Below are 17118 nucleotides of genomic sequence, written 5' to 3' on the forward strand. Positions count from 1 at the left end.
TTGTGTGTGAATTCCTAAGGGGCCAAACTGCTTAGGTCATCGGTCCCTAGACTTACACACTACTTAAACTAACTTATGCTAAGAACAAAACACACACACCCATGCCCGAGGGAGGACGCGAACCTCCGGCGGGACGGACCGCGCAATTCTGACATGGCGCCTCTAACCGCGCGGCCATTCCGTGAGACACTGAACCTTGCATTTCCCTTTATAGATTTTCCAGTTAACCTGCTATATTCAGATTTCTGACATACTAAGTCCCGACTCCCAGAGTGTTACCCTTTCTTTGGTTATTCAAGTTTTTTATCATGGTCACCTCCCCCTTGCAGTCCCCTCCTGAAATTTCGAATGGGGAACTGATCCCAAACCTTTTACCAGTGTAATTCATCATCACACTTTTCCACTTACAAACTACATATCCTGTGGATACACATTGTTTTTAACGCACTTGTTTCATTGCCTTCTGCATCGTCATCCCGTTGATAATTGCAGATTCTTCTGCCTTTTTGGGCAGTTTCCCATCCCAAACGGCAAGAGGATGCCCGGAGTCTGTTTTCCTCACCTCTGCGGCCTTTGACAAGGGCGTTGGCAGAATTATGATGAGTCCTTATACAGGAAATCTTTGGCCATCATTGTTAATGTTTTTTATTCAGAATTTAGGCAGAGGGTGTGATCGAACTTGGGACCCAGGACGTTTGATTGCTAGTCAAAGGCGCTATCCCTAGGCACAAAAGTTAGTACGCACAAAAATTGCAGAAATCTGAAAGCTCCCATTTTGTACAATCCTAGCTATGATTTATAATCAGTAATCTTGTGATTCTAAGCATTACATACATATGGCGCTTTTTCTTCAGGGTAGATAAACTATTTTGACACAGCGAATCGCAGAGATATTCATGGTTCTTATGGCGTCAGTGTTGCTAAATACTCTATACACAGTCAAATCGTCTGGAAAGTAAGTTTTTCTTTCACCCGCCTTTTTAACATGCTTACACTACGTTTGGAAGAGATGTCCTTCATCCATTGTTTACTACAACCACCAGCGGATAAGCGATCTAAATTCGATATTCTCCAAATAAAGAGGCGATAACTGTAGTATGTTTGGTCATTCACAGTCCCGTACTTCATTTATACAAATTTTTTATAAAGTGAATAAAAATATTGGTGGCTCATAACAGAAATGAGCTAAATAGCACGCTAAAGGCGAAAATAGGATTTTCTTAAAAGTTTCTGAGCGACGTATACGACTACATTTCATTTCATTTGAATTTTTCTTTTATCATGCTTAAGTCACTTCACGCCATTTAATAACACTCATTCATTTGCTAACCCCTTCTCTCGAAAATATACCGGAGGTTTGAAAACAGCTGTCAGAGGTGAAATTGATGGAAACCGTAACAGAAATATTGCGAACACATTATCAAAGACTGTGGCGATGTATTTGTGGTAGTGTTATCTGTTCCAGCTAAAACTCTGCAGATGTACAACTTGAAGTTAAAAATCCCCTGTAAAGTCTGTTTTTGTAGTGGTTGCTTACATTTTTGCGATGATTTACTGTGGATTAAGCGAGGGCCAAAAAAAGAGCGACGTTGTTATGTGACACTGTGTTCGCGCTTGATCAGTCTGAAGGCCGTGAAAAAGGTCCCGCTTCAAGCAAACCGTAGTACTGGAGGCCACTCGCCGACATATTTGTCTGAATTCTCGGAGAAACAGGTAACACGTAAAACAACGTGCTTGGAGAAACTGTGGTTGCCAATGGCCCATTTTCATTACCTATTACAATATCAGACCGCATCACCAAGGCTTTCGGTGTGTCAGTAAACTATCTGTGTAGTTAGTGCCGATCTTGATATAAATGAGTGGTTATGCATCTTCATGTTTTCGCGGCGCAATCACTGCCCCATTAAATTTCAGGCGTGCAGCCGTATAAATTCCAATTCTAATATTTCGGCGCGTACCGTACAGTCATCTTCAGAGTAAGCCGAAAGACCGACGCTCCAACACTTAGTCCGTCCTTTTAAACTCGCGGATCGCACCACTGTGTATGCGGCCACAGGTATACAGGCGCCAGAGACGTCGGTCGATGGCGAAGAAGTAAAACATATGTATGAATTAGATCTATGTTTACGCGTCGATCCCCGTCAGGTGATGGATGCATCACTGTGAGCTGCGCTGTAGTGACATATCAGCAAGTATATTAAAGAAAGTGCCGGATTCCATGACTTATCAAAGCTGAAACCGTTATCTCTATGAATTAAATTCGTCGCCAATCGAACTTCAATCATTTCTTTCTCCACTTTATCCCAAACAGATGAAGTTGACGCTACTATTTCGATGTTTTCGTACAACATAGTAGTTCGGTCCGTGAGTTTAAATGTACGTAGCTAGTGCTGTAGCGTGAGTCTTTGGCTCACACTGAAGATGGCAGAAATATTAGAAGAAGAAATGGAATTTATATGACCGCACGCCCGAAACTTAATGAAGCAAATGAGTGCTTGTTTGATAAGGCATCTATCGGAGGAGGCCGAAAGTTTTGTGTTTTACTTTTACTCACTTCCTACTGCGTTTGCTGGTAGATGAGACCAACGGCAGTAGGCAGGACAGGTGGAATGTCGGTCGTGTGAGGGGGGAGCAGGGCAGGAATATGTGTCAGATTTACAGCCAGACACCTTTGTGCTTCCATAGAATCTATATTTCTTACATAAGGCACTAGTGGTGCACAGCATAACACCTCAGTAACGTTACGCGATAAAATTTAGTGTAAGATTTGGAAACAGAGAGATCTTTGAGAGATAGATTTGTGCGCATCCTATCAAAAATCTAGTTCCCCTGGAGCCTTCAGCGCAGCACTCCTTGAAACTCACTGCGTCGACGAGAGATCAGTTTCCGACTACGAGGAACATTTCAACTATCTGAAACATTCCCAATCTGGAACGGGGCTTCGCGCGACTTTCTTTTCGCTTTCTTGAATCCAGTCGTGCCACGTGGCAATAAGGACGATCTAGAACAGTGGCTCTGCCGGTGTCTTCCAGCCCAGTTGTGAAGAAAGGAGTGTTTGAACGAAAAACTACGAAACGGCGTAACATCCAAACCGTTTGAAATCTGCATATGCCACTTTGAAGCACCGTAGTGAGGCACCAAGGGCCGGGAATTTAGTGTCATTTTTCCAACAAAAAAAAATCAAAGCTGTGCTCTAAGCAGACAAGGAGATGTCCACCATCTATTTCAACGTACGAGGTCCGACACTCATAGAATTCCTCGGGCACGGAAAAAAACATTAACAGCTAAGTGTACTGTGAGACACTCTGTAGCCTACGCAAGTGCGTCAAGACCAAACTGTCTGGATTGCTCACGGACGGGGTGATTTTGCTCCACGATTACGAGCGCTCAAATGTCTCCAAGATCACACAACAGGGAAAGGCCAAGTTCAGATGGGAGTCGCTTAAGCACCCGCCCTACAGCCCATACTTATAGCCCTGCGACTGCCATGTGTTTGTTCCGCTAATAAATATAAAATAAAACAAACATCTATATCTACATGGATACTCTGTAAATCACATTTAAGTGCCTGGCAGAGGGTTTATCGAACCAAGTTCACAATTCTCTATTATTCCAATATCGTATAGTGCGTGGAAAGAATGAACATCTATATCTTTCCGCACGATCTCTGATTTCCCTTATTTTATCGTGGCGACCGTTCCTCCCTATGTAGGTCGGTGTCAACAAAATATTTTCACATTCGGAGGAGAAAGTTGATGACTGGAATTTCATGAGAAGATTCCGTCGTAAATTTCTGTGACACTCTCTCCCATATTTCGTGATAATACAAAACGTGCTGCCTTTCTTTGAACTTTTTCGATGTACTCCGTGAGTCATATCTAGTAAGTATCCCACACCGCGCAGCAGTATTCTAAAAGATGGCGGTCAAGCGTAGTGTAGGCAGTCTCCTTATTAGGTCTGTTACATTTTCTAAGTGTCCTGCCAATAAAACGTAGTCTATGGCTAGACTTCCCCACAACATTTTCGATGTGTTCCTTCCAATTTAAGATGTTCGTAATTGTAATTCCTAGGTATTTAGTTGAGTTTACGGTTTTAGATTAGACTGATTTATCTTGTAACCGAAGTTTAACGAGGTCCTTTTAGCACTCATGTGGATGATCTCACACTTTTCGTTATTTAGGGTCAACTGCCACTTTTCGCACGATTCAGATATCTTTTCTAAATCGTTTTGCAGTTCGTTTTGGTCTTCTGATGACTTCGATAAACGACAGAGCCATCTGGAAACAACCGAAGACGGCTGCTCAGATTGTCTCCCAGACTGTTTATATAGATAAGGAACAGTAAAGGGCCTACAACACTATCTTGGGGAACGCCAGAAATCACTTGTTTTACTCGATGACTTTCCGTCAATTACTACGAACTGTGACATCTCTGACAGGAAATCACAAGCCCAGTCACATAACTGAGACGATATTCCATAAGCACGCAATTTCACTACGAGCCGCTTGTGTGATACCGTGTCAAAAGCCTTCCGGCAATCCAGAAATACGGAATCGACCTGAAATCCCTTGTCAATAGCGGTCAACGCTTCATGTGAATAAAGAGCTAGTTGTGTTTCACAAGAACGATGTTTTCTAAAACTATGTTGACTGTGTATCAATAGACCGTTTTCTTCGAGGTAATTCATAATGTTGGAACACAATATATGTTCTAAAATCCTGCTCTATATCAACGTTAACGGTATGGGCCTGCAATTTAGTGGATTACTCCTACTACCTTTCTTGAATATTGGTGTGACCTGTGCAACTTTCCAGTCTTTGGGTACGGATCTTTCGTCGAGCGAACGGTTGTACATGATTGTTAAGTATGGAGCTAATGCATCAGCATACGCCGAAAGGAAGCTAATTGTTATACAGTCTGGACCAGAAGACCTGCGTTTATTAAGTGATATAAGTTCCTTCACTACTCCGAGGATATTTACTTCTACTGAAAAAAAAAAAAGGGAAGCGGTTCAACTCGGACGACGAACTGAAGAACATTGGGTTAGTTGTGCTCAGTCCTCTGGTGCTTAGTTCTGGATAAAGACTTCTGTTATACCTACAGTGTTGTTCCGTACCTTTTATTTTGAACACCGCTCATAGCAAGGTTAAATGCAATGTGTATGTAGGTTGTCGGGGTGGTTCTTCTGAAACTTATGCTTACTGACATAAAAATTTCGGCACCATGAAGGTGGTATGCTACAAATGTCATACTGACATCAAATGTACTTCGTGCGTGCTGATGCAAATTATCAGCATTTCAGCACAACCGCAGAAAGTGGTTCGAATCAATACCACCTTCCTTCAAATATGGCATTTTAATGTTGTTTTTTTTTGTGAGAAGTTCGTGTTATTTCTCGTGTAAGAAAGATAAATATGTGTCAGCATTTGTCTGAGTCTGACAGTGGCAAGATCGTAACCTGTCCAGACTGCGGTTTATCCATTTGCATCTCTACGTACGATATCAACGTTCCACGGGACTAGGGCTCGCTGGCCTGTGTGGCCGAGCGGTTCTAGGCGATTCAGTGTGGAACCGCGCGACCGCTACGGTCGCAGGTTCAAATCCTGCCTCGGGCATCGATGTGTGTGATGTCCTTAGGTTAGTTAGGTTTAAGTAGTTCTAAGTTCTAGCGGACTGATGACCTCAGATGTTAAGTCCCATAGTGCTCAGAGCCATTTGAACAATTTTGACTAGGGCCCAAGAGGAGAGTCATATTGGTTCAAATGGCTCTGAGCACTATGCGACTTAACTTCTGAGGTCATCAGTCGCCTAGAACTTAGAACTAATTAAACTTAACTAACCTAAGGACATCACACACATCCATGCCCGAGGCAGGATTCGAACCTGCGACCGTAGCGGTCGCTCGGCTCCAGACTGTAGCGCCTAGAACCGCACGGCCACTCCGGCCGGCGGAGAGTCATATTGTTCACTCGCTGAAGCAGGGCTGTACAACAACGTCACACAATGTGACTGAGGAAAGTGGTTTGTTTGCAGCAAGACAAGTAGAGGACTCCTGGAGCACCACGTACTGTCCAGCAACTATAGTTGCGGCTTACCTTGATGTGACGGGAGAGAGCGGTGCGCCAACAGTGACATGCCCAGCGGCAAACATGAACAAAGGAGTGTCACCACGTCGTCTTTGCAGCCCCGCTACTGCGTTCAGCATCACCACAGCCATATCCGCTTATGGAGGCTCCCAGGAGAACGAAAGTTACCAGAGTGCATTGGTCATCACCATATGGACCCAGAACAAGGCGGGACGATACGGGTTGCCGTTGGTTGCTGAACACGGTCACCTCTGGTTCGCATAGACGGTAGTTTAGACAGTAGCCGTTACATTTCTACCACGTAGTCCGCCCCGATAGCTGAGTGGTCAGCGTGACGGATTGCCGTCCTATGGACCCGTGTTCGACTCCCGGCTGGGTCGGGGATTTTCCCCGCTCAGGGACTGGGTGTTGTGCTGTCTTCATCATCATTTCATCCCCATCCGGCTCGCAGGTCGCCCAATGTGACGTCGAATGTAATAAGGCCTGCACCAAGGCGGCCGGATCAGCCCCGCAAGGGGCCTCCCGGCCAATGACGCCAAACGCTCATTTCCATTTCATTTCTAACGCGTTAAGGGCAGTTTCGAAGTTTCCGTGACAACTTTCAACAAGATAAGGGGGTATCCATTAATTACTTGGGGCGTTCAGGGAAGGGGGTCGAGCTGAATCTCACCCAATCTCAGATGGTGAAGATCGGGTCTCGGCAAATATCACGTAAATTTTTTTCTGCAAGAAACTGTAAAATTGCGAGAAAACTGGGTTTAATTAAGTGAAACATGTTTCCCCGCTAAAATACGGCTAAACCCTAGACAGTAACAGTCATCATGGGTATGCCACAAAGTAGCACAGTAGCCCTTGGCTTGTTCAGCCGCCACCGGCCAGCCAAATGCGCGACTCGACGAACGCTGCGGTGCACGAGCCGCGTAGCAGCGAGTCGCGGACAGCTCCCGGACGTTGTGTGTTTACGTCCGTAAATGTTTCGTTAGTCGACCGTTCAACGAGCGCTGTTAATCGTTCAGAACGATGATTATGCTGTATGCCTGTAAAAACACGTCTATAAGACGAAAAAGTGCTGCCAGGAAGAAGTAAGACGGTTATCTAATTCTATGTTTATACTCTGCAGTGCGCCCCTGGTAGCTGAGTGGTCAGCGCGACAGAATGTCACGCCTAACGGCCCGGGTTCGATTCCCGGCTGGGTCGGAGATTTTCTCCGGTCAGGGACTGGGTGTAGTGTTGTCCTTATCATCATCATTTCATCCCCATCGACACGCGAGTCGCCGAAGTGGCGTCAAATCGAAAGACTTGCACCAGGCGAACCGTCTACCCGACGGGAGGCCCTAGCCACATGGCATTTCCATTTATACTCTGCAAACCACAGTGCAGTGTACGGCAGAGGGTACGTCCCATTGTACCGGTTATTAGTGTTTCTTCCGGTTCCATTTTCATATGGAGCGCGGGAAGAATGATTGTTTGAATACCTCTGTGCGTGCTGTAATTATTCTAATCTTATCCTCACGATCCCTATGTGAGCGATACGTAGGGGGATGTAGTGCATTCCTACGGTCATTATTTGAAGAGATCTTGGAACTTTGTTAGCAGACTTTCTCGCGATAGTTTATGTCTATCTTCAAGTTCAGTTTCTTCAGTACCTCTGTCACACTTTCTCACGGACCAAACAAACCTGTGACCGTTCGTGCTGCCCTTCTCTGTATTCGTCAATGGCCCCTGTTGGTCTATTTCGTACGCGTCCCACACACTTGAGTAGTATTGTAGCACCGGTAGCACGAGCGATTTGTAAGCAACCTCCTTTGTAGACAGATTGCACTTCCCCAGTATTCTACCAATAAACCGAAGGGACTGAGCTTATGTTATCGTTCCATTTCATATCCCTACAAGGTGTTACACCCACATATTTGTATAAGTTAGCCGATTCCAACAGTGACTCTATTACGGAATGTGGTGAAGCAGTGGTTCCCGAAAAAGGAAGACACGGTGCTGCACGTTCAGCATGAGATCGAACAACTCGTTTGAGAAGCGGTGGAGAGAAAGTCCCAGAGTACTCAGGCATTCCTTAATAAGGTAGGCTAAACATCTTTCTTTCTGTTTTATAAACAAGACATCTCGAAATCGCGATACAGAGGGGAATACAAGAGCGTACTGTCCTGACCTGAGGGGGTTCGTCTCTTGCCCTAGTCATCACGTTCTACAGACCTTTCACCCACTGAGAACATCGTTTCATGCGTGTCTGAGAGACTGGCATGCAACCACTCGCTAGTCAATACGGCTGGTAGAATCTGCCACAGAGATGGGGGAGACTGAAATAACGAACGCGTCGTTCAAGCTCAGTGCGACTCGTTGTCCGCCAGGAAGGACAGCTCTGCGCCCTAAATTTCTCACCATCTCTACCCCCTAAACCACTGACACATTTAATCGTATGTTCTTCCTAGTTCAATGTATATCCCAAATAAGCAAAATTTCGTTATTTGCTGTACTTCCTGATGTTTTCAATTTTGACGGCAGTGGACTACATCAATTTCAAGTTAATTTCAGCAAAAGTTTCTGTTGTGTCTAGACAAGACAGCCTAGACACAATGAGAGGAAGCCGAAAGGCACGCGCTTAAACTCACGCAGGCTGGCGTGAGGTCTGAAACAGGATACGTAATGAATGCTATAAAGAAAAGTACGTAGCTTCTGGAATACTCAACTTTAATCCACATTTGTAGAACATCGCTCTTGATGATACATTAATAGAATCTCAATATCAATTGAATACGGCGCCTTGCTAGGTCGTAGCAAATGTAGCTGAAGGCTATGCTAACTATCGTCTCGGCAAATGAGAGCGTATTTGTCAGTAATCCATCTCAGGCAAAGTCGGCTGTACAACTGGGGCGAGTGCCAGGACGTCTCTCTAGACCTGCCGTGTGGTGGCGCTCGGTCTGCAATTACTGACAGTGGCGACACGCGGGTCCGACGTATACTAATGGACCGCGGCCGATTTAAAGGCTACCACCTAGCAAGTGTGGTGTCTGGCGGTGACACCACAGTTTCTGTTTCCCGAATTGTCCTCAGTTTTTTCTGACAGACTCTCCGTAACCGCTACTGCGATCTGAGAAGAGATCACGTATACGGAATGGATTGAGAAACAATACACTGTAACTGTGGTCTTGTCCAACACACGTCTAATACACCTATCCGGTCGACTGCATGGGATTTACATCTGGAGCTGTGAATTTTCCATAAAGACCGAAGACACAAATACCAATAAAGTCATTTTAATTTTACGCATTTATTTACCCATTTAAGCACTGCTGCAAATCTTACTTTGCTGTTTGAGATCTGATATCTTTCGCATCTTTTTCATTTCAGAGATTACTTTGCTAAATATTTTTGGGTGAAAATTATAAGCCAATTTCTTATTGATAATGATGAGTTATAAGATATTCTTACTGTCTAAGCATTATGTTTGGACTCCCCCTCCCCCTAAACTCATGAAATCATGTACAGGGTTAAGAGGTATAAGTGCAGATATTTCTATTGGTGACTAAGAACGGTGTACTAATATCATTACATCAATATTTACGTCATTTGCAGACTAATAATTGTTGCTATTAGAAGTCGTAAGTGTTTATGTTGGGTTTTTCCTCCAACAACATGTGACAAGAGCAAGTCATCAATCTTATTTTCCTTTGGACAGCAGGCCGGGTGTTGAAGTGTGGACACGTGGATGCAAAACGGTTAGTCTATACTGACAGGCATAGTGCACCTAGTGGTGCAGCTGCGACCATGCATAAAACATTAGGTATTAAAGTTTGTGAAGTGTATGTGGGAAGCCTGACGCAGAGGAAAAAACAACCAACACATCAATGTGTACACATCAAGACAAGGTACCACATATAAAAATATCTGCACTTTTACCCGTTGTACGCTTTACATACACCGGAATTTTGTGATTGACAAGTTAGAAGCTTGCAAATTTCAGGTGGGGCATGTAGGGGATCGTGTTACACTATGTACTTATTTCGTGGCCTCAGTAGTTAGCAAAAAATACTCTTACTCTTCCATCATCCATACAGGCAGCATTTCTTCTCTTTCGAAATGTACAAATAAAAATTTAAAAAAATGTTGATCCGCAAGAACGTTAGGTAGAAGGACTTTATTAGTCCAGTCGACGAAGGAAAATAGGGAAAAAAATTTTTACTGTGGTATTGGGAAGTTTAAAGAGTAACGCACTAAAGATCGTGAACGGTGGAGTGTAAACGTTGGTGTGGGGTGACTACTGTAGCTCACTTTATGAGATTTTTCTTGCATATCTCGAAAACAGCGGCTTCTAACGAAAATGTCTCGCAGTAGAAAATTAAATTTCCCACATGAAAGGGCTATTCATTTTTTACACGGAGAGCCCATGCGGTTTGAGGCGCCATGTCACGGATTGCGCGGCCCTCCCGCCGGAGGCTCGAGTCCCCCCTCGGGCATGGGCATGGGCGTGTGTGTGTGTGTGTGTGTGTGTGTGTGTGTGTGTGTGTGTGTGTGTGTGTTGTTCTTAGCATAAGTTGGTGTAAGTAGTGTGGAAGTCTAGGGACCGATGACATCAGCAGTTTGGTCCCATAGGAATTCACACACATTTGAAGCGCGTTAAGAATAAATATTTAATGCTTGTACCACATTTAAGTGCAGTAGAATCGTATTAAGGAATAAATTGTGTTCTGTGGGTGTAATAGGTTGGAAAGGTGGGGGCGTAGGTTAGAAACATGAGGGAAGGTAGTTCGCGTGATTGTGGTCATGAACTTCCCTCCTTCATAGTTCTGAAAAACGAAGAGGCAGCAGGGAATTCCCCATTCGTGCTACCGCACTACGTCACAGAAAGCAACTACAGTGTGAAACACAAAGTTATAATGAACCTTCTGCAGAGCACTTTTATGAACCACTGACGACACAGTGCACCGACACCCCCGGGGAAGGAGGAGGCAATAGGGGTGCGTTTATTTTACATAAAGTGTGTCAACAATACATTGAATATAGATGTGGATTACTAATAATTCTTACGCGAGAAATGCATATGGACAAAAATGGTTCAAATGGTTCTGAGCACTATGGGACTTAACATCTGTGGTCATCAGTCCCCTAGAACTTAGAACTACCTAAACCTAACTAACCTAAGGACATCACACACATCCATGCCCGAGGCAGGATTCGAACCTGCGACCGTAGCATGCATATGGACAGAATCGACGTAAATCTTTGCAGATAGTTCAACAATGCTAGAGGGGAACTGACTCTTAGCTATCCTGTTCAGCAGCTGTGGCGTTCTTCCGGGAAAGGCAGCTCCCCGTCCTCTGCAAGTAGGCAGTCAATAAACTGAAAATAACTCCACTGTATACACATGAAGTCAGTGAAGTTGTTATGTCTATTCACGTAGAAGTACTATGCAGGAAACGCTATAGAGGTATAGCCTGCATGTAGCCTGACAAGCAGCAGCGCTTGTGGTAGAGGAAGTCACCTTTCCCAGAAGAATGCTACAATTTCCGTGTAGGACTACGAAGATCAATACAGATAGCCGTACCGTAGGTGCAACCACAACGAAGGGGTATCTGTTGAGAGGCCAGACAAACGTGTGGTTCCTGAAGAGGGGCAGCAGCCTCTTCAGTAGTTGCAGGGGAAACAGTCTGGATGATTGAATGATTTGACCCTGTAACAGCAACCAAAACGACCCTCCTGACCTGGTACTGCAAACAGTTGCAAGCGAGGGGAAACTAAAGCCGTAATTTTTTCCGAGGACATGCACGACTGTATGGTTAAATGACGATGGCGTCCTCTTGGGTACAATATTCTGAAGGTAAAACAGTCCCACATTCGGATATCCGGGCGGGAACTACTCAGGAGGATGTCGTCATCAGGAAAAACAGAAATGGCATTTTACGCATCGGACAAGTTGTTTAGAAAATTTAAAAAGGGAAAAAGATAGGATGAAGTTAAATATAGCGGGTGTTAGTGAAGTTCTGCTCAGATGAATACAGGGTTACAAATCCAAAGCCAAATAGGGGTAATGCAGGAATGGGTTTAATAATGAATACGAAAATAGCAATGCGGATAAGCTACTATGGACAGTATAGTGAACGCATTATCGTAGCCAAGATGGACACGGAGCCCACACTTACCACAGTAGTACAAGTTTACTAGCTGCGCAAATTATGAAGAGGTTGAAGAAATGTGTGATTATTCAGATAATTAAAGCAGACTAAAATTTAAACGTGATGGAGGACTGGAATTCGGTAGTAGGGAAAGAACGAGAAGGAAAATTAGTAGGTGAATATGGACTGGGGGAAGCAATGAAAGAGGAAGCCGCCTGGCAGGGTTTGACACAGAGCGTAATTTAATCATCGCCAACTCTTAGTTAAAGAGCCATAAAAGAAGATTGTATGCGTGAGGAGACCTGTGGACACTGGAAGGTTTCAGACTGTTTATATAATGGTTAGGCAGAGATTTAGGAACCACATTTCAAATTCTAAGACATTCCCAGGGGTTGGTCAGCATTCTGAAATTTATTGGTTGTGAACTGTACATTAAAACGGAAGAAACTGAAAAAAGGTAGGAAATTAAGGACATAGGACCAAGATAAATTGAAAGAACCAGAGGTTGTTGAGAGCTTCAGGTGGAGCATCAGACAACGGTTGAGCAGAGCAGGGGAAAGGAATACGATAATAGACGAATGGGTAGCTTTAAGAGATGAAGTAGTGAAGGCAGCAGATTATCAAATAGATAAAAAGACAAGGCCTAGTAAGAACCTTTGATAACACAAGACATACTGAATTTAACTGATGAAAGAAAAAAATTTAAAAATGCAGTAAATGAAGTAGGCTAAATGAAATACAAACATCTAAAAAATGAGATTGACAGAAAGTGAAAAATGGCTAAGCAGGAATGGCTAGAGGACGAATGTAAAGATTTAGAAGGATATATCACTAGGGGAAAGATAGACACCGCCTATAAGAGAATTAAAAAGGCTTATGGAGAAAAGAGAAGAACCTGTATGAATATCAAGAGTTCAGATGGAAAATCTGACCTGCGGAAAGGAAAGCTAAAAATGGCTCTGAGCACTATGGGACTTAACATCTGAGTTCATCAGTCCCCTAGAACTTAGAACTACTTAAACCTAACCAACCAAGGGACATCACACACATCCATGCCCCAGGCAGGATTCGAACCTGCGACCGTAGCGGTCACGCGGTTCCAGACTGGAAATGAAACGTTGAAGATAAACAGTTTAGACAAGAAGAGAATTGAAGCTTTTGAAATGTAGTGCTAAAGAAGAATGCTGAAAATTATATGAGAGACAAGAAATTTGTGGCACAACTTTACCAAAAAAGGGCTAGGTTGACAGGACTCATTCTGAGACACCAGGGTATCACCGATTTAGTATTTGAGCGGAGTGTGGGGGCGGGCCCCAAAAATCGTAGAGGGAGACCAAGAGATGAATGCAGAAATCAGATTCAGAAGATGTAGATTACAGCAGTTGTTCAGAGATGAAGAAACTCGCACAGAATAGAGTCTTCGGACTGAAGACCACAAAAACAACAATACTCGTGTTCAATGTAGTATTAACACACTTGGTGGAAATGAAACCGCTCCCTCCCGCTCTCTCAATGTTCACGCACTGCATCTCCAGTGATTCATAAGGCGAGCCACGGGAAGTTCAGTACAACGTTGCGTCACCCTGTAACTGCGTTTTGTGACGTAGTGCGCTAGTGATAATGGGAATTGCCTGCCTATTTTTAATTTGAATAATTAATAAGCGAAATAGCTCTTTATTTAAATGGATTTCTACAGCTGTGGCTTCCCCACTGACCAAGTGATCTGTAACTGTCTTAATAATGTGCTATTTTTCCATCCCCTGCAAAGCGGAAATTATTAGTCCTAGACAAATAATGAATAGGAACTTTCTTGTAGGGAATTTGATGTAATTTAATTTTATAACGAGAAAAGTTTTCGCTAGATGCCACGGCGTGCGAAATATTTAAGAAAAACGTAACGAAGTGATCTTTGCACGACCCCTCTTCCCTTACTCCCACGCGCTCACACACACCGGCGGGATTTGCAATGTGTTGGTGATGACACTCCCACTGTTCAAAAATTTGCAACTACCCGAAATTTTTTCCCCGGTCGACATTTTTTGGTCTTTATGGACTGGGTTGTATTTGCGAGGAAACCAGAAATAACAGAATGAGCACTGGTTTGAAGTGCTTGATTGTGACGCAGCCGGAATAATCATGTATTGAGAATGGCAAAGTAGAACCAATATTGTAGTTGTTGTTACCAGCAGCCTGTTGTTTCGAACATCGTACAAAATACAAGAGTATAGTCAGGGTCACAAGTACAATTTTGTTTTGCTATTAACTATTCCTGTTTAGTTAACAATCAATCTTCAGACCTCCCACTATGACAACAGCAGATCTAGTCAATAAGCGTACTGTATGACGTGGTAGTATAACATAAACGTACTACTTTCACACTATTCGTAGAGGAAACGAAGACCAGTAACAGCCAAAATACTACACCTTTGATCCTCACGGATAATAAGTATTTTGTACAAACAAGTAGTGCTCACGATGCTCGTTTAGTATAAAATGTAGCAGACGTCGTCGGCCAAGCTGCGACATGTTAACCTCAGTGGCTATCGGCTGTGGTCTCAGGCAGGCGATATTTGAAACTGTGAGTGTGCTTTAGCTCGTTATAAGGCTGCCTCTTGTACGGACGTCGTCTTGTACTGCGGTAATTCGTGTAATAAGAGAGTGCTGTCTCTTATCGGGACAGCCGGCCGCAGTGGTCGAGCGGTTCTAGACGCTTCAGCGCGGAACTACGCGGCTGCTACGGTCGCAGGTTCGAATCCCGCCTCGGGCATGGATGTGTGTGATGTCCTTAGGTTAATTAGTTTTAAGTAGTTCTACGTCTAGGGGACACATGACCTCAGATGTTAAGTCCCATTGTGCCTAGAGCCATTTGAACCATTTTTTCTTATCGGGACATGCTACCTGTCAACCTGATCCTATCCCGGGGAAGGAGCCCACACTGGTTAACTGCGACGGCCGTGTGCTGATTTATTTTCATGCCGATTTCGGTACTACGTGTCGACAGTGCAACCTTTGTGCAATCTTTGTGCGCCGCAATTCGCATGAGTCGACAATGATTTCAGTATCAGAGTGTTCAGTACTTTGCAGTCAACCCTTCAGCAACCCACATTCGTCAAATGCGAAAGTGACACTTATCACTGCAGTGCTCCTCCAACAGCGGACAATAATGTCGAACATTGGCGTACTACAAATGATTAACTGTGTACCACTCCTGATTCGGATGAAAATCTGCCACATACTGAGTCACAACAGTCCGGTCAGATTCACGATCGTCCGTTCTGGCCGATGTGTCTTCTCCGCCGCTTGTGAAATCATTCGACCCGGTGCTGCACAGTCTTCGGACATTCCTACCCCGCACCCCCCTGTGCTTCAATTAAGATACGGAACATTGTCGAAACCCCTACGGATGTCACCAATGCAAGCCGCACGACTATCCACCGACGTCGCCCCCGTCCGCTTTAGTGCACATCCTAAACTGCCACCATTTCAACAGCACCACTGTCTGGTTCGCGATAGTTGAAACCATCCTCGCCACATATGACGTCACTAGTGACGATCCTATATTTGTTACGCTGCTCAGTCACTTATGAAGCCACGCTGGTGTGATAACTAGACCGCGGATTTTAGGTAAAAACCTATTTTGTTCCTGAGTTTCTATTTGCATAAAAATTTTGTACTTATGCGTTTCATGACTATTTGCACTTAACAGCGCTAATTCTATAGGACCTAAAAAAGCCTATTTCGACGTTAGTGCCTATTTTTGCCTATTTCGGCTTTAATATCCTAAAAAGTGCCTATTTCATCATATAAGACAGTGGCTCCAAGTTTTTCCACACTATATGACAGATGAAAAAAAATATTTTCTGCCCAGCGTGCAGCAAGGTGGCTAGTTGATATGCGCTCATGCTTCGTATTTGCCTAACACTTCGGTCTTTTTTTATTTTTTTATATCGCTATCCCTGTTAATACCAAATACTCTTCATAGGTGTTTTATTGTTCATATGTAAAGAATAGATCACGGATCTTTAGGTTAAAACCTATTTTTTTCCTAAGCTCCAATTTGCATATAAGTTGGTACTTATGCGTTTCATGACTACATAAACTGAATACCGTTAGTTCTATAGGACCTAAAATTGCTTATTGCGACGTTGACGCCTAATTTTGCCTATTTCGGCATCAAAATCCTAAAAAGTACCTATTTCGTTAATCTGACATAGAGTTCGTGTGTTTTCAAAGATTAGAAAAAGGAAGTAAACTTAGGGCTTTACGTCTCGTCGAAGGCGAAGGTCGTTAGAGACGGTTTACAGTTCCTTTGCTTGCCTTACTACCAACAGCACTCGGCACGGTTGAATGGTCATCCATCCAAGTACGCGCCGAGCGCGACAGTGCTTAACTTCGGTGAGCGAATGGGAACCGGTCAAAGATTTGAGTTACACATTAGACTCGAACGTGGGAGTACTAAATGTTACATCTGAAAATATTTCGTTCGTAGGATTCTGACCAGCTGTGTATTTTCGCAAAGAAACGTTTTCATAGGCCTTAAGCTGAGCACGGATTAAAAATCACAGTGTTAATCGTAGACGCCCTCTATAGCTAAATTACTGCCCTTCGCGCATTTTCTCGCTGCTGTCTACAGGCAGTCCTATCAAACTACTCTGTTTCGTGAAAGGTATTATACGTGAATTTTCCGGTTCGAAAAATAATTTGCCAGTAGTGAGATGTTTTCATCTGAAGCACTGGTAGATTCCATTCGCTTGTTCAGAAGGGGCGGCCATCTGCCAGGTGCCATATGTCCAGCAACGAGTGCGGTACTTCCCCTACCGCCCCCATGCACCGCAGTAAAAGGAAAAAAAAACAGGTCATCGTTCACTTTTTCCTAGCGAAAACGAATCAGTACATTATGTAGCGAC

Source organism: Schistocerca nitens, chromosome 2 (genome assembly GCF_023898315.1).
Source record: "Schistocerca nitens isolate TAMUIC-IGC-003100 chromosome 2, iqSchNite1.1, whole genome shotgun sequence".
In the NCBI taxonomy this organism is placed as follows: Eukaryota; Metazoa; Arthropoda; class Insecta; order Orthoptera; family Acrididae; genus Schistocerca; species Schistocerca nitens.